Source organism: Scyliorhinus torazame, chromosome 2 (assembly GCF_047496885.1).
Source record: "Scyliorhinus torazame isolate Kashiwa2021f chromosome 2, sScyTor2.1, whole genome shotgun sequence".
Taxonomy (NCBI): domain Eukaryota; kingdom Metazoa; phylum Chordata; class Chondrichthyes; order Carcharhiniformes; family Scyliorhinidae; genus Scyliorhinus; species Scyliorhinus torazame.
The window spans coordinates 321,266,632-321,291,462 of record NC_092708.1 but is presented as its reverse complement, the minus strand read 5'-3'; the positions used below and the strand labels follow the sequence as shown (position 1 = coordinate 321,291,462).

At 45.3% G+C, this 24,831-nt stretch overlaps 1 protein-coding gene across 1 annotated transcript in view; it reads left to right on the top strand.

Annotated features, from left to right (window-relative positions):
- The window catches only part of fbxo34 (F-box protein 34), an 88,405-nt gene that overhangs the window by 51,032 nt on the left and 12,542 nt on the right, over positions 1-24,831 (top strand). The window contains exons 2-3 of the mRNA XM_072489698.1: positions 12,339-12,451; positions 14,446-14,537. The gene's annotated coding sequence lies outside the window, so the exon portion shown is untranslated. The remainder of the gene's footprint in view (positions 1-12,338; positions 12,452-14,445; positions 14,538-24,831) is intronic.

The following is a 24,831-nucleotide window of genomic DNA, read 5'->3' as shown; positions in this document are numbered from 1 at the left end:
CCTCGTTGTCAGTCACCTTCTGCTCCACCACACGGAGCTCTATCTCCATGGGTCTTTTGTGTCTCCTTAAGCCCCTCAATTGCTTGCAGCATCGGGGCCAGCACCTCCTTTTTTAGCAGCTCCACACACCGTCTTAAAAATTCATCCTGGTCTGGTCCCCATGTCGCCTGGGCTCCCTCCGACGCCATCTTGCTCCTTTCTTCCTTCTGCCCCTGCCCTCGAGGATTCTTCGAGATCTGGCCGCCGCCACCGATATTTTCTTTTCGCTGGGGGGGGACTCCCTGTTGTCTCACCCCACACCGGGTTTTGTCCCGAAAAAATTCCCCGTTGGGGCTCTTAAAAAGAGTCCGAAGGTCCGTTCGAGCTGGAGCCGCCGAAACGTGCGGCTTAGCTGGTCATCGCCGCAACCGGAAGTCATCATAAGGTCACTATTATTGATACTAACTTTTTATGCTCTGTTTATTCAGTTAATTAAAATTCCCTAACACCTGTGTTGATATTTGTGTCTCTCCAAATCATTTGACCAGGTCTTTCCCAGTAAGATAACTACAATGTCGCCAACCAAGGCAGCAATGCCATCAGCCAAGGTAACAGTGTTCGGGGTGGGGATTGCTACAACTCCCTTCCGTACATCACTGGGTTGAGAAGGGGAAGATAAGTTAGTTTTGCAGCAAACTTTGATGGAAATCAATTTGTAATGATGCAAGACAAAGCCAGCACCAAAGTTGGTTGCTTGTGGCGCCCCTTCCGTCTGGCTTTCTCCCTTTATCTCTCGCTCTCTCTCTTTCTCTACCCTGCCCCCCTGTTCTCCAGCTCTCCGTTCCACTCAATTTTCCTCCTTCCTACTTAAACCAGTCCACTTCCAATCCTCGCACTCTCCGCCCCCATTTCATCCCATTCTTTCTCCCTTCTCCTCCCCTCGCGTTTCCCACTTTAAAAATTTTTTTTCAATACGTTTATTCAAATTTTTCCAACAAAATCTTTTAACAAACAAGCCCCCCCCCCCCCCCCCATAACAAAAAGAAGAAAGAACACAAAAACCACAATCAAACAAATAATAAACTACTTATACATTGGGTTTCTCCCGCATATATTAACCCCCCCCCCCCCACCCCCCTGGGTTGCTGCTGCTGCTGACCTCCTCCAGCGCTCCGCGAGATAGTCTAGGAACGGTTGCCACCCACCTGAAGAACCCCTGCACAGACCCTCGTAAGGCAAACGTTATCCTCTCCAGCTTAATGAACTCTGCCATGTCATTTATCCAGGCTTCCACACTGGGGGGCTTCGCGTCCTTCCATAATAACAAGATCCTCCGCCGGGCTACCAGGGACGCAAAAGGCCAGGATACCGGCCTCTTTCGCCTCCTGCACTCCCGGCTCGTCCGTTACCCCAAATAATGCCAACCCCCAACTCGGCTTCACCTGGACTTTCACCACCTTGGACATAGTCCTCGCAAGACCCCTCCAAAACCCCTCCAGTGTCGGGCATGACCAGAACATGTGGACGTGATTTGCCGGACTCCCCGAGCACCTCCCACATCTGTCCTCCACCCCAAAGAACCTACTCATCCTCGCCCCTGTCATATGCGCTCTGTGAACAACCTTGAATTGTATTAGGCTGAGCCTGGCGCACGAGGAGGAAGAATTAACCCTACTCAGGGCATCAGCCCACAGACCCCTCATCAATGTCCTCCCCAAACTCCTCCTCCTACTTGCCCTTTAGCTCCTCTACCGAAACCACCTCCTCTTCTTTCACCTCCTTGATAAATCGCCGAGACGTTGCCCCTCTCCGACCCATACACCCAAAATCACCCTGTCCTGAATCCTCTGTGCCGGGAGCAACGGGAATTCCCTCACCTGCCGCCTCACAAACGCCCTCACTTGCATATACCTGAACGCATTTCCCGGGGGTAACCCAAACTTCTCCTCCAGCGCCCCTAGGCTCACAAACGTCCCATCGATGAACAGGTCCCCCATTCTTCTAATCCCTGCCCGATGCCAGCTCCGAAACCCCCCACCCATCCTTCCCGGAATGAACCGATGGTTCTCCCGAATCGGGGACCAAACCGAGGCTCCCATCTCGCTCCAATGCCGTCTCCACTGCCCCCAGATCTTCAACGTTGCCCGCCACCACCGGACTCGTGGTGTACCTTGTCGGCGAGAGCGGCAGCGGTGCCGTCACCAACGCCCTCAGGCTCGTGCCCCTGCAGGACGCCATCGCCAACCTCTTCCACGCCGCCCCCTCTCCCTCTATTACCCACTTGGGGATCATCGCCACGTTGGCTGCCCAATGGTAGCCGCACAGATTTGGCAGGGAATCTGTCCCTGCTACACTCCAGAAACACCCTATTTACCCTCGGGGTTTTATTTGCCCACATTAAACCTATGAAGCTCCTACCTACCTGTTTAAAAAAGGCCTTGGTAATCACAATGGGAAGGCACTGGAACACAAAGAGAAACCTCGGGAGGACCATCATTTTAACCGACTATACCCTGCCCGCTAGCGAGAGTGGCAGCACATCCCATCTTTTGAAATCCTCCTCCATCTGCTCCACCAACCGCGTCAAATTGAGCTTGTGCAGGGCCCCCCCCAGCTCCCAGCCACCTGGATCCCCAAGTACTGAAAGTTCCTGTCCGCCCTCTTCAATGGTAGGTCGTCTATCCCCCTTCCCTGGTCCCCTGGATGCACCACAAAGAGCTCACTTTTCCCTACGTTGAGCTTACAGCCCGAGAAGTCCCCAAACTCCCTTAGGATCCGCATAACCTCTGCCATCCCCTCCACTGGATCTGCCACATACAGCAACAGGTCGTCCGCATACAGCGACACCCGATGATCCTCTCCCCCTCGGACCAACCCCCTCCATTTCCTGGACTCCCTTAGTGCCTTGGCCAAAGACTCAATTGCCAATGCAAACAACAAGGGGGACAGGGGGCACCCCTGTCTCGTACCCTCGTCCCTCGGTACAGCCGAAAGTGCTCCGACCTCCGCCGATTCGTAGCCACACTCGCCATCGGGGCTCTATATAGGAGTCTGACCCAACTGATAAACCCCTCCCCGAACCCAAACCTCCGCAGCACTTCCCAAAGATACTCCCACTCCACCCGGTCGAAGGCCTTCTCCGCGTCCATAGCTGCCACTACCTCTGCCTCTCCCTCCACCGATGGCATCATAATCACGTTGAGGAGCCTCCGCACATTGGTGTTTAGCTGCCTGCCCTTTACAAATCCCGTCTGGTCCTCGTGAATCACCCCAGCGACACAGTCCTCAAGTCTCGTAGCCAGCACTTTTGCCAGCAACTTAGCATCTACATTGAAGAGCGAGATCGGCCTATACGACCCACATTGCAACGGGTCCTTCTCCCGCTTCAGAATCAGCGAGATCAGCGCCCCGGACATTGTCGGGGGCAGGGTCCCCCTCTCCCTTGCCTCATTGAAAGTTCTCACTAACAACGGGCCTAGCAGGTCCACATATTTCCTATAAAACTCGACCGGGAACCCATCTGGCCCCGGGGCCTCTTTCTCTCTCTCTCTCCCCCCCCCCCCCCCCCTTGCATGTTCCCTAATCCTTTAACCAGCTCCTCCACCCCAATTGACGCCCCCAAACCAGCCACCTCCTGCTCCTCCACCCTCGGGAACCTCAGTTGATCCATAAATCGGCGCATCCCCTCATCCCCTCGCTGGGGGCTCAGATCTGTACAGCTCCTCATAGAAGTCCTTAAATACCTCATTTACTCTCACCACACTCCGCACCGTATTCCCCCTGCTATCCTTGACTCCACCTAACTCCCTCGCTGCCACCCTCTTACGGAGCTGGTGTGCCAGCATCTGACTCGTCTTCTCCCCATACTCGTATGTTGCCCCCTGTGCTTTCCTCCACTGTGCCTCTGCTTTCCCTGTGGTCAACAGGTCAAACTCCATCTGGAGGCTTCGCCGCTCCCTAAGTAGTCCCTCCTCGGGGGGCCTCTGCATATCTCCTGTCCACCCTTAAGATCTCCCCCACCAACCTCTCCCTCTCCCTGCCCTCTCTCTTCTCCCTTTGGGCCCTAATGGAGATTAACTCTCTCCTGACCACTGCCTTCAACGTCTCCCAGACTACCCCTACCAGGCCAATGACGGCGGGAGAGGCCGGGGTCAGCAGGAGTCAGCTAACTTGCGGGAGTGTTATGGGGGGAGCAAAAGAGCTAGATATGGATCTAGCGGGGGGGGGGGGGGGGGGGGGGGGGGGGGTATATGGTTGCTGCTGCATTGGCCAATGGGGAACTGGAAATAAGAGAGGTGGTCGGGGTGGGGATCCGCCATCTGGGGGGACTGGAGGGTGCGGGAGGCGCGGGCACGTGACTGGCCTAGAAAAGGAGAAAAAAAGCATAAGATGGAAACCTGTAATAAAATTGTAGAAATTTCTGTGTATAAAGAGAAACGAGTTTGGTTTATAGTGAAAGATACACTACTAGAATGTTTTTCCTCTGGAGATGATGATTTACCTGATGCGCATTTTCTGTAATATTGGTTTAATCCTTAGTCTGGGTAATAAATTCAGAAATTAACATTTCCATAATTCTTTTTGCCTTTTGGCACAAATTAATCAATTTTCATTGATTTGGCTTAATTCACTGACATTTATGACATCTCACTGCTCTTCGTATTGCCACCATGTACAGCGTGTTTCTGAAGATTAAGGCATCTTATTAGCACGTTGGTCAAACAACAGATGGTTGTGGGGTCATCCGAGATGTGAAAATAAATATTTAACCTGGAAAAAGAAGAGGATATTCGTGCATTAAATCATTTTGGCCAGAGTGATATGGAGTAGAATGGAATCAAATAAATAAAGAGACAAAAAATAGCACTAGAGAAAGGAAGGAGTGAGTAGTTTAAGGAAACTGCATGTATTGCGATGTGCAGATTGTGGAAAAGGTAAACTGAGAAAATCCATTTAGTGTACCTACTTAATTTATTATTATCAAGGGGCAATTTTAGCGTGGCCAATCCACCTACCCTGCACATCTTTGGGTTGTGACGGCGAAACCTACTCAAACGCGGGGAGAATGTGCAAACTCCACACAGGCAGTGCACCAGAGCCGGAATCGAACTTGGGACCTCGGCACCGTGAGGCAACAGTGCTAACCACTGTGCCACCTTGCGGCCCTGGGATGATCTAGAGTTAACATATTAATAGAACTTGGCTGCAAAGGGCGGCACGGTGGTGCAGTAGTTAGCACTGTTGCCTCATGTTGCTGAAGACCCGGGTTCGATCCCAGCCCTGGGTCACTGTCCGTGTGGAGTTTGCACATTCTCCCCGTGTCTGTGTGGGTCTCGCCCCACAACCGAAAAAAGATGTGCAGAGTTGGTGGATTGGCCATGCTAAATTATCCCTTAATTGGAAAAAAATAATTGGGTACTTTAAATTTATTTTTAAAAAGGAATAAAAACAATTGGGATATAATAAATATGAGACATATAGAAAAGATAAAAGCAGAGTGGCAATATTGGTCAAAGAGAAAATACATGCTGTTGAGAGGGTTGATATAGGCACAGTGGTTAGCACTGCTGCCTCACAGCGCGAAGGATCCAGTTTGATTCCGACCTTGGGTGTCTGTGTCGAGTTGTGCATTATCCCTGTGTCTGCGTGGGTTTCTTCTGGGTGTTCTCCTACAGTACAAAGATGTGCAGGTTCGGTGGATTGGCCATGCTAAAATTGCCCTTCATGTCCAAAGGTTAGATGGGGTTATCGGAATAGGGTGGGGAAGTAGGCCTAGATGTGGTGCTCTTTCAGAGGACTGGTGCAGACGCGATGGGTTGAATGGCCTCCTGCACACAAGGGATTCTATGAATATGGTCAGGGCTCAAAATATAGAGCTAGTTATATTGATAAAGGTATAATTGTTATGGTCGCCTGGTCAGCTCTCGGCAGTGGCTAAGAATTTGGACCATAGCTGCAATTTAAAAAAGTTTTAATGCAGTGTGGAAATATTAATTTGTTCTGGACATGGTATATGAAATAGGGAGTGGTTATTTTATAAAACAAAAGAAAAAATATTTAAACTTTTAAACTTCAACCATAACAGTAGCATTACATGTAGTTTCTTAACTGTAACATGCTAGTGCCCATTAAACAGCACTTTAAATGAACATGCAGCTCTCATTCCACTTACACAGGTTGGCAAAGGAGATACATAGAACATAGAACATAGAAAATACAGCACAGAACAGGCCCTTCGGCCCACGATGTTGTGCCGAACCTTTGTCCTAGATTAATCATAGATTATCATTGAATTTACAGTGCAGAAGGAGGCCATTCGGCCCCTTGAGTCTGCACCAGCTCTTGGAAAGAGCACCCTACCCAAACTCAACACCTCCACCCACCACCAAGGGCAATTTGGACATTAAGGGCAATTTATCATTGGCCAATTCACCTAACCCGCACATCTTTGGACTGTGGGAGGAAACCGGAGCACCCGGAGGAAACCCACGCAGACACGGGGAGGACGTGCAGACTCCGCACAGACAATGACCCAAGCTGGAATCGAACCTGGGACCATGGATCTGTGAAGCAATTGTGCTATCCACAATGCTACCGTGCTGCCCTTAAGAACAAATAAATCTACACTATATCATTTTCCCGTAATCCATGTACCTATCCAACAGCTGCTTGAAGGTCCCTAATGTTTCCGACTCAACTACTTCCACAGGCAGTGCATTCCATGCCCCCACTACTCTCTGGGTAAAGAACCTACCTCTGATATCCCTCCTATATCTTCCACCTTTCACCTTAAATTTATGTCCCCTTGTAATGGTGTGTTCCACCTGGGGAAAAAGTCTCTGACTGTCTACTCTATCTATTCCCCTGATCATCTTATAAACCTCTATCAAGTCGCCCCTCATCCTTCTCCGCTCTAATGAGAAAAGGCCTAGCACCCTCAACCTTTCCTCGTAAGACCTACTCTCCATTCCAGGCAACATCCTGGTAAATCTTCTTTGCACCTTTTCCAGAGCTTCCACATCCTTCCTAAAATGAGGCGACCAGAACTGTACACAGTACTCCAAATGTGGCCTTACCAAGGTTTTGTACAGCTGCATCATTACCTCATGGCTCTTAAATTCAATCCCTCTGTTAATGAACGCGAGCACACCATAGGCCTTCTTCACAGCTCTATCCACTTGAGTGGCAACTTTCAAAGATGTATGAACATAGACCCCAAGGTCTCTCTGCTCCTCCACAATGCCAAGAACTCTACCGTTAACCCTGTATTCTGCATTCATATTTGTCCTTCCAAAATGGACAACCTCACACTTTTCAGGGTTAAACTCCATCTGCCACTTCTCAGCCCAGCTCTGCATCCTATCTATGTCTCTTTGCAGCCGACAATAGCCCTCCTTACTATCCACAACTCCACCAATCTTCGTATCGTCTGCAAATTTACTGACCCACCCTTCAACTCCCTCATCCAAGTCATTAATGAAAATCACAAACAGCAGAGGACCCAGAACTGATCCCTGCGGTACACCACTGGTAACTGGGATCCAGGCTGAATATTTGCCATCCACCACCACTCTCTGACTTCTATCGGTTCGCCAGTTCGTTATCCAACTGGCCAAATTTCCCACTATCCCATGCCTCCTTACTTTGTGCAGAAGCCTACCGTGGGGAACTTTATCAAATGCCTTACTAAAATCCATGTACACTACATCCACTGCTTTACCTTCATCCACATGCTTGGTCACCTCCTCAAAGAATTCAATAAGATTTGTAAGGCAAGACCTACCCCTCACAAATCCGTGCTGACTATCCCTAATCAAGCAGTGTCTTTCCAGATGCTCAGAAATCCTATCCTTCAGTACCCTTTCCATTACTTTGCCTACCACCGAAGTAAGACTAACTGGCCTGTAATTCCCAGGGTTATCCCTAGTTCCTTTTTTGAACAGGGGCACGACATTCGCCACTCTCCAATCCCCTGGTACCACCCCTGTTGACAGTGAGGACGAAAAGATCATTGCCAACGGCTCTGCAATTTCATCTCTTGCTTCCCATAGAATCCTTGGATATATCCCGTCAGGCCCGGGGGACTTGTCTATCCTCAAGTTTTTCAAAATGCCCAACACATCTTCCTTCCTAACAAGTATTTCCTTGAGCTTACCAATCTGTTTCACGCTGTCCTCTCCAACAATATCGCCCCTCTCATTTGTAAATACAGAAGAAAAGTACTCATTCAAGACCTCTCCTATCTCTTCAGACTCAATACACAATCTCCCGCTACCGTCCTTGATCGGACCTACCCTCGCTCTAGTCATTCTCATATTTCTCACATATGTGTAAAAGGCATTGGGGTTTTCCTTGATCCTACCCGCCAAAGATTGTTCATGCCCTCTCTTAGCTCTCCTAATCCCTTTCTTCAGTTCCCTCCTGGCTATCTTGTATCCCTCCAATGCCCTGTCTGAACCTTGTTTCCTCAGCCTTACATAAGTCACCTTTTTCCTCTTAACAAGACATTCAACCTCTCTTGTCAACCATGGTTCCCTCACTCGACCATCTCTTCCCTGCCTGACAGGGACATACATATCAAGGACACGTAGTACCTGTTCCTTGAACAAGTTCCACATTTCACTTGTGTCCTTCCCTGCCAGCCTATGTTCCCAACTTATGCACTTCAATTCTTGTCTGACAACATCGTATTTACCCTTCCCCCAATTGTAAACCTTGCCCTGTTGCACGTACCTATCCCTCTCCATTACTAAAGTGAAAGTCACAGAATTGTGGTCACTATCTCCAAAATGCTCCCCCACTAACAAATCTATCACTTGCCCTGGTTCATTACCCAGTACTAAATCCAATATTGCCCCTCCTCTGGTTGGACAATCTACATACTGTGTTAGAAAAGCTTCCTGGACACACTGCACAAACACCACCCCATCCAAACTATTTGATCTAAAGAGTTTCCACTCAATATTTGGGAAGTTAAAGTCGCCCATGACTACTACCCTATGACTTCTGCACCTTTCCAAAATCTGTTTCCCAATCTGTTCCTCCACATCTCTGCTACTATTGGGGGGCCTATAGAAAACTCCTAACAAGGTGACTGCTCCTTTCCTATTTCTGACTTCAACCCATACTACCTCAATAGGGTGATACTCCTCAAACTGCCTTTCTGCAGCTGTTATACTATCTCTAATTAATAATGCCACCCCCCACCTCTTTTACCACCCTCCCTAATCTTATTGAAACATCTATAACCAGGGACCTCCAACAACCATTTCTGCCCCTCTTCTATCCAAGTTTCCGTGATGGCCACCACATCGTAGTCCCAAGTACCGATCCATGCCTTAAGTTCACCCACCTTATTCCTGATGCTTCTTGCGTTGAAGTATACACACTTCAACCCATCTCCGTGCCTGCAAATACTCTCCTTTGTCAGTGTTCCCTTCCCCACTGCCTCATTACAAGCTTTGGCGTCCTGAATATCGGTAACTTGCATTTACGAACCATTTTGTCTTTAGGGAAATTCTTTCCAAATTCTTTTCCAAAGCCTGCCTCCGTGCCAACTTTCATGATCTCTTCCGGTCGCTTTCCAAAGCCTTCTCCCTGTACCAGTTCAAAACAGGATTAATTTTGTCCCTCTCTCTAAGCTCTGCCCAGCCCCTCAAACAAAGGTTCTCTCCTGGGGTTTCCAGACTAGAACCCAGCATCATTACCTTGCCCACTCCCATTTATACAAAATAATAGAGCTATGCTATTGATGCAACTAACCTCCCATTGACAAAGAGGCAATGGGCTGATACCTGGTCAGACAGGAGTGTCCCGAAGGACAATGGATCACGAGTGACTCACCCTTGCCATCCTGTCTATTCCCACTAATAAGTTTAAGTCTGACTGGGACAATGTAACTCTGCCCTGATGAAATTGCTATGTATCTGGACAAAAAGAGAATGGTTACATAGATTATCATAGAATTTACAGTGCAGAAGGAGGCCATTCGGCCCATCGAGTCTGCACCGGCTTTTGGAAAGAGCACCCTACCCAAAGTCAACACCTCCACCCTATCCCCATAACCCAGTAACCCCACCCAACACTAAGGGCAATTTTGGACACTAAGGGCAATTTATCATGGCCAATCCACCTAACCTGCACATCTTTGGACTGTGGGAGGAAACCGGAGCACCCGGAGGAAACCCACGCACACACTGGGAGGACGTGCAGACTCCGCACAGACAGTGACCCAAGCCGGAATCGAACCTGGGACCCTGGAGCTGTGAAGCAATTGTGTTATCCACAAGGCTACCGTGCTGCGTTTCTGGCACAGATTTCCAAAGGGATGATCGTGCTTGACAAACCTGAGAGTTTTGGTGGTATAAACTGATGGTGAATGGAGGGAAATGCAGCATATATGAATAGGCTGGATGGGAAAATAGACGGTTACCATTTTGTAACTTCAATATACAAGGTGCGTTTTGAATAAAACCTATTAATTTTGATGTAAAGAGAGATACTTATAGTAAATGTATTTTCCGATAAATTTCATTACTAATGTAACTAATCTATTCTGCAGGACTAAAACAAGCCAAGCCTTCTTTAGTACACAATAGTTGCTGTTGATTTTATTGCAGTATTTCAGATTAATTATTCTATATCATAAGTATGAATAAAGCTTTGTTGAGAAAAGTTTCAAAAGTTGTGGTCAGTTCTCTGAAGTGCCAAATGTGACAAGTGTTGAAATACTTTTGTTTTAATCCCCTTTTAAAATGGAGAGCACCTTTTATTTCTCCAGATGAGTGAATGTTGTTATGCAGTTTATAACTCTACAGCTTGCTGGGCAGACTTTGCATGGTGCATGTGGGTTGATCCTCAACATCTCTGCTCAAGACGTGAATATTACTCTTCCCGATATCTATCTCTTGTTGGAAGTGAATTAATTAATGTTTTATCAGGACAGAATTGAACTCGGCTGTGATGCCATTCTATCTCTTCATGGTTTAATACTCTGCAGGCATTTGCTGTCAATGTTCAGAAATGGGAAAAATACTACAATGCATAAGGTAACAGGTTTGCTGGAATGCATGGAATTATATTGCACTCTGAATTCTGCCGTTAGGAAAGAAAACAATAAACCAGTAAAGTTAAATCGAATTATACTTGAGCATTTTTTTAAATTTGGCTCAAGGCAGCTACAAAGACTGTTAATATTTTTGCATTTGTCTCATACTTTCACAGAATATGAAATAGTTGCTGGTTCTTTATCTGCTTTAATAGGTAATAGTACTTTGGTAAATTGGCTGGATGACTAAACATTTAATGCTGCCCTGCTAGAAGAACTGGCTGACAGAGCAATTAATCTTTGTCTCCAGCTCAGGGTTACGCCTAAAAGCTCAGCCATTAGTCAACTTTTAGCAGGTTTGGGCCCTCATTTATCAGTTTGCTGCTGCTGCTAAAAGATTCCAGGCCCAAGAAAGCTTGCGTATTTTTGTTGAGCTGTGGGTGGAGTAACAAGAATGTAATCAGCTTGCTGGGAGGGAGTTATTTTGTGCAGCAAATTAAGTATTGACCAGCTGAGCCATATATATTGACACATAGACTCTACTGGATACTTTCAGGTACGTGTCTGTCGATCTTGCCTGCGTTTTCTTTTAGTTTTAAGGTGAACGCACCCGTAAGGTAGTTGTGTCGTAAGTTTTTACGTTGCTGTAAACTGATTAGTACTGTACTACAGAAAAGTGCCTGTAGCGGGTCATGAAAATTGGAGATCTATACTTTGTGATAAGGAGAGTTTGTGATAGATGTTTAATCAAGACTAGATTTATTGAATAATAAGGTGCGGCATTCCTTTGCTTTAGTTGTGAAATGCTGTCTTGTTCCTGCAGGTCTTTAGAGAGTGCAATGTAAAGCAATCTGCTGGCAGCCTGTACTTCAGCAATAGAACTCTTTTCCCTGCGCTCATGTTTTGCACTGTTAACCATTGCTGCTTTCTTGTGCTGCGTGTATGTAATTATCCATGAGCGTGGAGCTGTTGGTTTTGAGAATGGGCGATGAATACTGGTCAGTTATTTGGAGAGTTTTTAACTATTAAGCAGTTGGTTTCCTAACTGGTTTCATTTATGTGTCTTAACTGAACTAATTTCCAAATTACTCTCAACTTTCCATTGACTGAGAAAGTAGCATCTTGTTTCCTTCTAGTATAAATAAATTAATAGAGGTAATGAAATTTTCATTCATGTCTTGGCAACCTGTTAGCTTTTATACATAGTTCATAGACATAGAGTGGTGTGAGAGAGCTGATGTTTGTGTGCAACAAAACTGAATTGGTTTTGGTATTTTCATGTAACATTGTTGTTTCCTGTTTTCTCTTTCAGTTTGTTTCTGAAGATGATGTGGTAAGGCCTTGTGGTAAGAAGTCATGACAGGTCTCAGGATGTAGGAAACATTGAAGGAAGTGACGGTGTGCCTTACTTTGGAATTGCCTCTGGTGAGGATATTAAAAAGTGCCAGCTTCCAGCGGCTGATTTAGCACAGTGGGCTAAGACAGCTGGCTTATAATGCAGAACAAGACCAGCAGCGCGGGTTCAATTCCTGTTCCAGCCTCCCCGAACAGGCGCCGGAATGTGGCGACTAGGGGCTTTTCACAGTAACTTCATTGAAGCCTACTTGTGACAATAAGCGATTATTATATTATTATTTATGCTACAGCAACAAACTAAGTGCATATTTCAAGAAGCCGAACAATAAGTAAATTGAATGTTCAAATGAGAGCAGCGATGTAAATATAACATTATGCATGAATCAACAGCAATTTTAGAAGCAAGTGTTGCATCAGTTTGTGACGTTAATGGATTACCAAATTTCCTAGGCAGTTGAAATTAAGAGTGCTTACCTGATCACCAATGTCCCCTCCGCTGCCTGTTCATTTGCAGGCTTGGTGGCTTTAAATTCTTTTGCACGGCAACAACCATGTTTACACAGTATCTTAGAGGGGACTTGTGAGTGACCTCAGTGGCATTATGAGTTGCTGTGGGCCCATGTACATTATTGATCAGACATTTTCCACTCTTCCTATCCACTTTGCTTCTGTCATTTGTCATGTCTCCTTTTAAAACTTCTGCTTTTTAAACATTTTTCGTATATTAACTGCAATGCAAGGAACAAAAAAATTTCTGCAATCCCCATAGAGACCAATAATGTTTAAAAAGAGATTTAAACTTCTAGTTAACAGCTGAAAAGGATGACACAGCAAGAATTGACGTTTTAAGATTTTTACTGCAACAGATTACCAAAAAAAACACAATTTACAAAACTTTTTTTGTAGTAACTTATACTTTGAACTACAGGAAGGAATGTATTTTATACTCATCAGATATAGCACTCTCCACAGAATTACAGCCCTTAAAGCAAATAATTCAGTCACTTCCAGTTTCCAATGAGTACATATTTTCCTGTTTCACTTGGATGGCTACCTTCAGGTGCTTCTCTCCGTTTCCGGAGAGTTTCCCAAATCCACTACCAGCCATAAAGCCCGTTCCGACGATTCCTAGGATGAATCTCCCAGCTTCCTTAGATGGCTACGGAAGCCGTCTCTTGGACTAGAGACTGTTTCCCTCCCGCATCTGGCTTTGCTAGCTCACAGAGAACAACAGCCTCTTCTCTGCTGACCGCATCAACTGCTGTGTCTTTTCCTCCTACTCAAAAGCTTGGAGCTGGCAAATCTATTTACTGTTCGCATAGCTGCCCTTGACCTTTATTCTCAGGTCTGAGAATTTGGAATAGTCCCATGAACCCCTTCATTTTAGTTTAAAGACTCAGTCTATGACGTAACTTCGTAATTGTAACAAAATGATGATCTCAGTCTATTCCATCCTACTTACCAATCAATTTAGTTTGAACGGTTTGTTAGCATAATTAAATATTAACATGTGAGAATATTAAATGCTCATCAGTCTGTTTAAAAGGAAAATTAAATAGGAATCTAATTGTTCTCCTGTAAAGTCACCTTGGATGTTTTGTTATGTGAAAGGTGTTTTACAAATGTAAGTTTTTGTATGGTCCCTGACCCACAAAATTCGAAAATTTGTATTTCCTTTAATGCTTTTCCCCCCCCCCCCTTCCCCTCCATCTTTGACCTTTTCCATGATCTCTTACAAGGAAAGCAGCATTTCTTTTGTGTAGTATGGTGTGGCAGGGGTTGGGGGAGAGGAAGTGGGAAAGGATGAAGACATCTCTTGGTCTGCTAAAATTAGTAAACCTTGAGTTGCAACTTAAAATCAATAGATTGACAGAGTTCAGAGAGTTTATTGGCATCTTTTTTGATACTTGTACAGACCTTTAGTTTGGCAGTAATCTAATGAAAATTAGTATTAGCACATATTGTAACTATATACATTTTCTTCTAAATCTTTTGTCCACCAAGCTTTTTAACCAAATTACCACTTTTTTTTTTGTTTACTGATTTTCATCTTTTTTCACCAGGTAAACTCTCTTTCCCCTTTGCAAGTTGGATTTAATATATGTATAACTCAAAAGAGACATGAAGGTGTGATGTAAAAATACTATATTTCAAGGTATGTAGCTGAAATAAATATACCTGGAAAACTTGGTCATTCTATATTTTGACTAACCTGATCCTAATGTTGTTTACTATTCATCCCAGTTTGGTATTATTTGCAAACTTGGACAGTTTTAGTTATTTTCCCACTTCATTTTAAATATGTCATCAGTCTTGATCTCTGAGGCACATGACCGGTTACGTTGTAAGAGTTATAGTGAAGCTAACGGCACTGGCTGTTATTATGGAGTAAATCCGACAGGAGCATCTGTCTATCCACAGTTAAATGCAGATATCAAAAAGTTGCGTCACAATTTGCGCTTCTCCTCCGCAAACTTTGTGTCACTAGTTCTTCACAGTGAGATTCGGCATTCAAACACGTGAACGGGCTGAAACTGAGGTATTGCTCTCAAATGCACCAGAAAACGTTAGGGGATGTCCATTCAATTACAAGAGAATTTGTAATTGTGTGATAAGTCTTAATGACTGTCAAATAGCCCTGGAACTGAAAATATAGCCATGGTGTGGAGATGCCGGCGTTGGACTGGGGTGAGCACAGTGAGAAGTCTTACAACACCAGGTTAAAGTCCAATAGGTCTTGTAAAACAACTCCTCCCAACCTCGGTTCCCTCCCCCAACCTTGGTTCCCTCCCCCAAACTTTCCACCCCGGCTAGACCACTCGGACCCTGTTCTGTCAGGCTCCGATGGCCGCAGCCCCTCCCCCCACCTCACTCCCGTTCACTGGCCGGCTTAAACCCCGCCCGGGTCCCTTTCCCCCTTGCCCGGCCCTAGGAAAGCCCAAAGATCCCTTTTAGCACACAAACCCCCACATATCCACCTACACCCCAAAGAGCCCTCCTTTCGAGTGAAAGTCCCGTTCCCTTCCCTTGTCCAAATATATGCAACATTGGCTCCTTTAGCCCATACACCTGCGCGCAGTGATACAAAAAAAAAGAAGAAAATACAATCATGAGGTTACATTGGCACATGGCCATTCCTCAATTTGTCAGTTCTGCCACAGTCCTTCTGCCTTCGCAAACTCCTCCGCTGCTTCCGCCGTTCCAAAATAAATGTCCCTGAGCTTGTAAGTCACCCTCCGCTTCGCTGGATATACAATGCCGCACCGCACCTTGCTAATGTACAGTGCCCTCTTCACCCGGTTGAAGGCAGCCCGCCTCCTCGCCAGCTCCAACGTAAAGTCCTGGTATACACGTATACCAGCTCCAGCCCACTGCACCACCCGCTTCTGCTTTGCCCAGCTCAGGACCTTCTCCTTCACACTGTACCTACGGAAGCACAGAGTCACTGCCCTTGGCGGCTCACTCGCCTTTGGTACAGGCCTCCACGACCGAGGAGCCCGATCCAGTTCATATCGGATGGGGTCCTCCCCCTCCCCCAGTAGTTTTGCCAGCATCGCGGCAAAATACTCAGTCGGCTTCGGTCCTTCAACTCCTTCGGGCAGCCCCACAATCCTCAAATTCTGTCGCCTGGATCTGTTTTCCAGATCTTCCATTTTTCCTCGCAGATTCTTGTTCGTGTCCATCACCTTCCGCATCTCCGTCCCCATCGAGGCAAGTTGATCACCGTGCTGTAATACTGTCTCCTCCACTTCCTTCAGCGCCTCCCCTTGCTCTCGCACCTCCGCCACTGCGCTCTCTACCGCCGTCTTCACCGGGGAAACCGCCTCCTCCACCAGCACATTCAAAACTTCCCTCATCTCCTTCCTCACCATCTCCATACATTTCTCAATCTGCGCCAACTGCTTTTGAAATTCCGCAGCCATCACCTTAGTTAGTTCTTCAGCCATAAGCACTGCGGCCTCCCCTGGTGCTCCAGCCTCCATTTTCTTTGTTGACCCCGCGGTGACCTTCCCCCCCCCCCCCCCCCCCCCCAAACGGACTTTCAGCCGCTTTTATCCCGGCCGTTCTTTTGGTGATTTTCGACATCCTTCTTCTCCTTGCGCTATCCCCCAACTTTTACTGCCGTCGCTGGCCCTAGGACCGGGCGTTACTCCGCGAAAATGCCGTTCCCGAACGGGAGCCCTCCAATGTGCGGCTGCCTCCCGCCCGCTGTCACCGGAAGTCTGTTTGAAACAAACCTGTTGCACTTTAACCTGGTATTGTAAGACTTCTTACTGAAAATATAGAGTGTTATCGAGGTCTACAGCACAGAAATGGCCCTTCGGTCCATTAGTCAAGAACAAGCACCTAAGTATTCTAATCCCATTTTCCAGCACTTGGCCTTGTATGTCTTGGCATCGCAAGTACATGTCTAAATACCTCTCAAATGTTATGAGGGTCTCTGCCTCCACAACCTTTTTAGGCGGCGAGTTCCGGACTCCCACCACCCTCTGGATGAAAATGTTACCCCCCTCATCCCCTCTAACCTCCCGCACCTTAGCTTAAATCTATGCCCCCTGGTCATTGATCCCTCTGCTAAGGAGAAAAGTTTTGTCCTGTCAAATCTCACTAAGCCCCTCTTAATTTTATGCATCTTAATAATTTTATACATCTTAATTGTGTCCCCCTCAGTTTCATCAGCTCCCATGAAAACAACTCCAGTCTATCCAATTTCTCGTCAAAGCAATAAAACTCCAGCCCAGACATCCTAGTAAATCCCTCCTGTAATGTGGATTCCAGAACTGGACACAGTACTCTAGCTGTGACCTAAAAAACGTTTTGTACAGCATATCTTCCCTGCTGTTAAATTCTATGCCTCGGCTAATAAAGGTAAATATAAAAGGGTGGTACGGTAGCACTGTTGCTTCACAGCACCAGGCTTCCAGGTTCGATTCCCGGCATGGGTCACTGTTTGTGTAGTCTGCACATTCTCCCCGTGTCTGCATGGTTTCCTCCTACAAGTCCCGAAAACGTGCTGTTAGGTAAATTGGACATTCTGAATTCTCCCTCTTGTGTACCCGAACAAGCGTCGGAGTGTGGCGACTAGGGGGATTTTCACTGTAACTTCATTGCAGTGTTAATGTAAGCCAACTTGTGACAATAAAAGATTATTATTATTACCATATGCCTTCTTAACCACTATATCTACCTGCCTGCTACCTTAAGGGCCTAGGGTAAATCCACACCGTTCCCTCTGATCCTCGGTGCTTCCCAGGGTCCTGCCGTTTATCATGTATTTCCTTGCCTTGTTTGTGCTGCCGAAGAGCATCAACTCACACTTATCCGGATTGACTTCCATTGATCACTGATCAGCCCATCTGACCAGCCTGTCTATATTCTCCTGTAACCGAATGCTATCCTATTTACTATTTACCACCCCGCCAATTTTTGTAACCTCCACAAACGTATCGATCAACCCACCTACTTTCATGTGTAAATCAGTTATATAAACCACAAACAGCAAGGGCCCCAACACTGATCCATGTGGGACCCCACTACACAGGCTACCAGTCAGAAAAACACCCCTCGACCATCACTCTCTGCTTCCTGCCACTCAGCCAATTCTGGATCCAATTTGCCAAATTCCGTTGGATCCCATGGGCTCTTGTCATTGCTGTCAGTCTCCCATGTGAGATCTCATTGCTGAAGTCCAAATAGACTTTGTCAAATGCATTGCTCTCATCTACACATCTGGTCACCTCTTCTAAAATTCAGTCAAGTTGTCAGACATGACCTCCTCTTAATAAAACAATGCTGACTGTTCTTGATTAATCCCTACCTCTCCAAATGCTGATTAATTTGGTGTCTCACAATTCCTTCCAATTATTCCCACACCAATGAGGTTAGACTGACTGCCCTGTAGTTTCCTGGTTTGCACCATCATGCCTTCTTGAATAATGGTACCATATTGGCTATCTTCCAGTCCTTCAACACTTCTCCTGTGGCCAGAGAGGAATCGAAAATTATTGCCACCACCCCTGCTATTTCCTCCCTTGTCTCAATCAACAGCTTGGGAAACATGTCATCTGGCCATGAATATTTGTCTACTTGTAAGCATGACAGACCACTCAGAACCTCCTCTGCCTATGTTAATTTCTTTAATTTTATCACAATCCTTCTCCCTGATTTCTATACCCATGCTGGCCCTTTCAATAGTGAACGACGACGCAAAGTATTCATTTAGAACCCTACCAACATCCTCTGGCTCCACACACAAATTTACCACTGTGGTCCTTAATGGTCCCTACTCTTTTCCTAGTTATCCTTTTACCCTTAATGCACTTGCAACGTGAGATTTTCCTTTATTTTACTTGCCAGTATCCTCCATGCACCCTTTTCTCTCTCCTAATTTCCTTTTTAAGATCCTTTTTGCACTAGTACACATCTCTAGGGCTTCTGCTGTTTTCAGCCCTCAATATCTGCCATGAGCCTCCTTTTCCGATGCTGCATATCCCTCGATATCCAGGGGTCGCTGGATTTGTTGGTCCCACCCCATTTCTTGATTGGAACATGTTGGCCCTGTACAGTCCCGATTTCCTCTTTGAATGCGTTCACTGTTCTGTCACAGATTTACCCAAGTGTCTACTCCCAGTCCACTCTGGCCAAATCAAATCTGATCTTATTGAAATGGGCCTTCCCCAGTTTAGAACTTTGATTTCAGGCCCATCCTTGTCCTTTTCCAAACAATCTTGAATCTAAATGAGTTATGATCACTGTCTGCAATATGCTCCCCAACTGATACATCAGCCACTTGCCCAGCTTCGTCCCTATAATTAAGTCCAGGAACTTTTGGAGGATCTTCTTTTACTGAATTAAAGCTTCTCCTGGATGCATTTTAAGAATTCCACTCCTTCTAAACTTTTCACAGGATGACTACTCCAGTTAATGTTGGGGAACTTGAAATCCCCCACTGTCACTAGCCTATTACTTATACATTTCTCTGAATTTTGCCTGCATATCTGCTCTTCTATTTCTCCCTGACTGTTAGGGAGACTAATAGTTCACTCCCAGCAACGTGATTGCACCTTTTGGTATTAAGTTCTATCCATATGGCTTCAGTTGAAGAGCCTTCTAAGATGCTGTCTCTCCTTACTACTGTAATTGGTTCCCTGATCAAAATTGTGACACCCCCTCTTTTACCCCCTTCCCTGTCTCACCTGAAGATCCTACATCCTGGAATATTAAACTGCCAATCCTGCCCCTTCTTAACCATATCTCAGTGACAGCAATGACATCATACATCCATGTTTTAATTTGTTCCCTCAACTCATCAGCCTTGTTTGTCCTTGGCATTAAAAGATATAACATCCAATCTCTCCAAACTCCCTTGTGACTTAACTGGTCCAGGAATGTTATGCCTTTATGACTCACTTGATATCTCTTCTAATTTTGGTTGTGCCTCTATCCCTGCTGAACCGTCTCTCAGGAACCCAGCCCCCTACCAAGTTGGTTTAAGCCCTCCCAACAGCATTAGCAAGCCCCCCCTCTAAGGACACTGGTCCCATATCAATTCACGTGTAAACTATCCGACTTGTAAAGGCCCCGCCGCTCCCAAAAAGGGTCCCAATGTCCCAGAAATCTAAAGCCCTCCCTCCTGCACCATCTCTCCAGCCACGCATCTATCTGGACTAACCTGTTTCTATACTGCCTATCACTGGAAGCAATCCAGACATAGCTTCTGGGTCCTGCTTTTTAATCTACTTCCAAGATCCTTAAATTCTGCTTGCAGGACTTCATCCTTTTTTAGCCTGTATTGGTGGTACCAATGTGTACCATGATATCTGTCTGTATGCCCTCCCCTTCAGTATACCCTGCAGCCATTCAGTGCGATCCCTGACTGTGGCAACATACCATCCTGGAGTCTCATTTGTGGCCACACAAATGCCTGTCTGTGTTCCCCTTACAATTGAATCCCCTAACACTATAGCCCTGATATTCTTCCTCCCCTCTTGTGCAGCAGACCCACCCATGGTGTCATGAATTTGGCTGCCATTGCTTTCATCTACACATGATGTGGAGATGCCGGCGTTGGACTGGGGTGAGCACAGTAAGAAGTCTTACAACACCAGGTTAAAGTCCAACAGGTTTGTTTCGATGTCACTAGCTTTTGGAGCGCTGCTCCTTCCTCAGATTCACCTGAGGAAGGAGCAGCGCTCCGAAAGCTAGTGACATCGAAACAAACCTGTTGGACTTTAACCTGGTGTTGTAAGACTTCTTACTGTTCATCTACACAGTCATCTCTCCTAACAGTGTCCAAAATGAAAGGGGGATGGCCACAGGGCTCTTTTGCATTACCTGCCTTCCTCTACTCTGCCTGGTGGTCACCCATGTCCTTTTTGCCTGTTCAATCTTCACCTGCGGCGTGACCACCTCACCGAACACGCTATCATACTCTGCATTCAGTCTTTGTAGCTTCACCCTTTCCCTGTTTCACCTAACTTCCTGTTTTTCACCCCACTCCAAAGCACTCTCGTTTACCCCAACTGCACTTACCTATGCAGGATTGAGGTGGCCTCCCTTTTTTAGGCCTCAAAAACAATGATTTGGGAACTGGATTAAACCAGTTGCACAGTTCACCAGTTACAGCTAAGAGTGACTCTGCTCTCTCCTGTGTCAGGAACCACACCCAAGCAAAAGAACAACTTTAAAAAAAATTACTTTATCAGAGTTACAAAGCCAGAGCTCAGTGTGTGGACAGGGCAAACTCCTAATCCAGCTCCTTGCCTGCTCCAAAAAACAATTCAAATTTAATCTAATTCATGGTTCCCACAAGAGAGACATACCAGATCCAGGCATTACACCTGACCTCGTGCTTGATCTTAGCCAAAAGGCCGAGATGCCACTTTTAATTACTAGATTAAATAACTAATTTAGCTTGAAATTAGTCCTGAAATTAAATTTAATTACTTGTTACCCCTTACAACTTACCCTTCAACTCCTTGTTTTTCACCCAACTCCAAAAGCACACCCGTTTAGCAGTGTGGTGGCTCATTCTTAAGATTTTAATTATTGTTCAAGGTTTTATTAAAATTATTTTATTCAAATCTTTATTTTTATCTTGCTCTCTCTTTATTTCAATCCCAGCTTTCTTTCCCTCTCAATTTTGTGATTTTACATTGAATCAATTATTCTGAATGCAATTTTGGTTGAATCTGCTTGTCTGGGTAAGTATTTTCCTGTTTGATTTGTTGAAGAGATATGTTGGTTGCTTTGTTCACACAGAGCTCAGATCTCCGCAAAGGTTACCACGCTGTATCTGATTCCCGATGGCCATAAATATCTGTGGAAAAGTCTGTGGGCAGCTGTAGACGTAATGAATAGTGGTCAGCCTTTTGTTGCTGACCACAAAATCTGGGAAAATGTGTTCTGTAAACCCAGAAATCCTCATCCCATCCATTTTGACTGTCCTGATCAGTTTTCTTTAAAACTCCCTTATCTTCATTTAATTCCGGTTTTTGGTCCATTTCAGGTTTCACACCTGAAGGAAGCATTTTTTTTTCTTTCATTCATTGCAGTACAATACCTTTTATTTTTGTCTCTACGGTATGTCTTTCCCAGTTATTGACTTTACTTTGCTTTCTATCTTGAATTAACAAATGTGTGTTCATTAAATGGTTCTATTTCTGTACTTCTCCCTTCTAAAGTAATTTTTTGATCGACCGCTCATAGCTTGCTTGTTCATACCGCTGAAGGTCAAAAAGGGGAAGAAATAGAATATGAGAGTGAACTAGCCAGCAACATAAGAACAGATTGTAAGAGCTTTCACAAGTGTCTATAAAAAGGAAGACGGTAGCTAAAGTAAACATTTGTCCCTTAGAAGCAGAGCCAGGAGAAATTATCATGGGGAATTAGGAAATTACACAGACATTGTTTTTGAGACTTGTCATCAGAGTAGAAGATGCAAATTACATTCAGAAAGTGGGTAACCTATAATAAGAGTGATGGAATTACGGTAACTAATATCAGCAGAAACCAGAAAGTACTGTAGAAACCCGAGGCTCTAAAATCCAACAAATCTCCACCTGATGGTCTACATCCTAGGGTTCTACAGGTTCTAAAAGAGATAGCTGCGGAGACAGCAGATGAGCGGGTTACAAATTTCCAAAATTCCCAAGGTTCCGGAATGGTCCCAGCGGATTGCAAATTGGTAATAATGCCGCTGTTCAAGAAAGTAGGAAGAGATAAAATGGGAGACCACAGACCAGTTAGCCTGACATCGGTTGTTGGGAAAGTGCTGGAATCTATTATTAAGGAAATCGAATGGGAACAATGCACTTAGAAAAGCATAGCATAATTAGAACGAGTCAGCATAGTTTTACAGAAGGGAAATCCTTTTAAAAAAATTTATTCTGAATTTTCTAAGTATGCAACTAGTAGGATAGATAAAGGGGAACCGGTCGATATAGCATTTCTGGATTTCCAAACCGTATTCTATTACATGTTGAGAGGCTGAATAAAGTAAGTTCATAAATTATAAAGGGGCTTGAAATATTCTAAGTGGAGGACGCACCATCCATGGTTAACTAAAGAAGTTAAAGAAGGCATCAAACTTGAGGGAAAAGCATATAACTGTGCAAAGGTGAGTGGCATGTCCGATGTCTGGTCAGAGTATAAAGCATGGCAGAGAATGACTAAAAAGGTTAATCAGGCGAAAGAAATCAGAAAATTAGTTAGAAATGTAAAAACAGATAGCAAGAGTTTCTACAGGTATCTTAAAAGGAAAGGAATATGAAAAGCGAGTGTTGATCTCTAGAGACAATACCAATGGGGAGTTAATAGTAGATAATAAGGAAATGGTGGATGAAATGAAGAAAGATTTTCTTCTGTCTTCGTTATAGAAGGCACAAAAAAACATTCCAGCAATAGCTGCAAATCAAGGGAAGGGAGCTGGGAACTTGTTGAAATTACAATCTCTAGCGAAGCCCTACTGAGCAAACCGATAGAGCTGCCAGCTGACAAATCTCTGTCCTGAATGACTTCATCATAAGGTCTTGAGAGGTGGCTAATGAGATAGTAGATGCTTTGGTGTTAATTTTCCAATTTCTCTAGATTGTGGACAGGTCCCATCTGACTGGATAATAGCAAATATAACCCCTCTATTTAAGAAGAGAGGGAGGCAGAAAACCGGAAACTATAGGCCAGTTAGCCTTTCTTGGGGAAGGTCATTAAGGAGGTTATAGCTGGGCACTTAGAAAAGTGCAAAGAAATTGGGAAGAGTCAGCATGGTTTTGTGAAAGGGAGACCATGTTAAATCATTTATTAGAGCTTTATTACATTTTTTTCTAAGGTTTGTGCAACTTTGAAACTCTCTGCCTCAAGGCAGTGGGATGGGTCACTGAATTTATTTTCAAGGCAGAAGTAGATGGATCCTTGTTGGGCCAAGAATCAATCATTATCAGGGGTAGATGAGAATGTGGAATTAGAAACACAGACCAATCTGCCATGATCTTAAAGACAGATCTGGCTTGAGGGACCGAATGGCCAACATCTGCTCCTGTTTTGTATGTTTATATGAAATGCTAGCTATTAAGATGTTGTTTACCCTGGCTGGGGACAAGGGGGGATAATTTCAGGATAAGGGACCAAACATTTAGGACTGAGATGAGAAATGTGTTGTGAATCTTTTGAAATTTCCACCACAGAGGGTTTGGATGCTCTGTCATTGAATATATTTAAGACTGAGATAGACCGATTTTATTTAAAAAAAAATTTTTTAAAAAAATTTTTATTGAGGTATTTGTTGGTATTATAGCAACACAATAAACAATGTACATGCAGCTAAACATAGTGCAAAAGTTGTCTCCCTCCCTTACAGGTCCCACCTTTATTAACCCCCTACTCTAAGCTAAACTAACCCACCCCCCCTTCTGCTGACGATTAATTTTCCGCGAAGAAGTCGACGAACAGTTGCCACCTCCAGGCGAACCCTAACAGTGACCCTTTCGGGGCGAACTTGATTTTCTCCAAACAGAGAAAGCTAGCCATGTCCGATAGCCAGGTCTCCGACTTCGGGGGCTTTGCGTCCCTCCAAGCTAATCATATCCTTCTCCGGGCTACCAGGGAAACAAAGGCCAGAACGCCTGCCTCTTTCTTCCTCCTGGATTCCCGGGTCTTCCGACACCCTGACAATCGCCACCTCTGGACTCAGAGCGCCACCCTTGTTTTTAACACCGTGGACATGACATCTGCAAACCCCTGTCAAAATCCCCTAAGCTTCGGACATGCCCAGAACATGTGGACATGGTTCGCTGGTCCGCCTGCACATTTTGCACACCTGTCTTCCACCCCAAAGAATTTGCTCATCTGAGCCACTGTCATGTGAGCCTGGTGAACGACCTTAAATTGTATCAGGCTGAACCTGGCACATGTTGACTTTACTCAACGCATCCGCCCATAGACCATCCTCTATC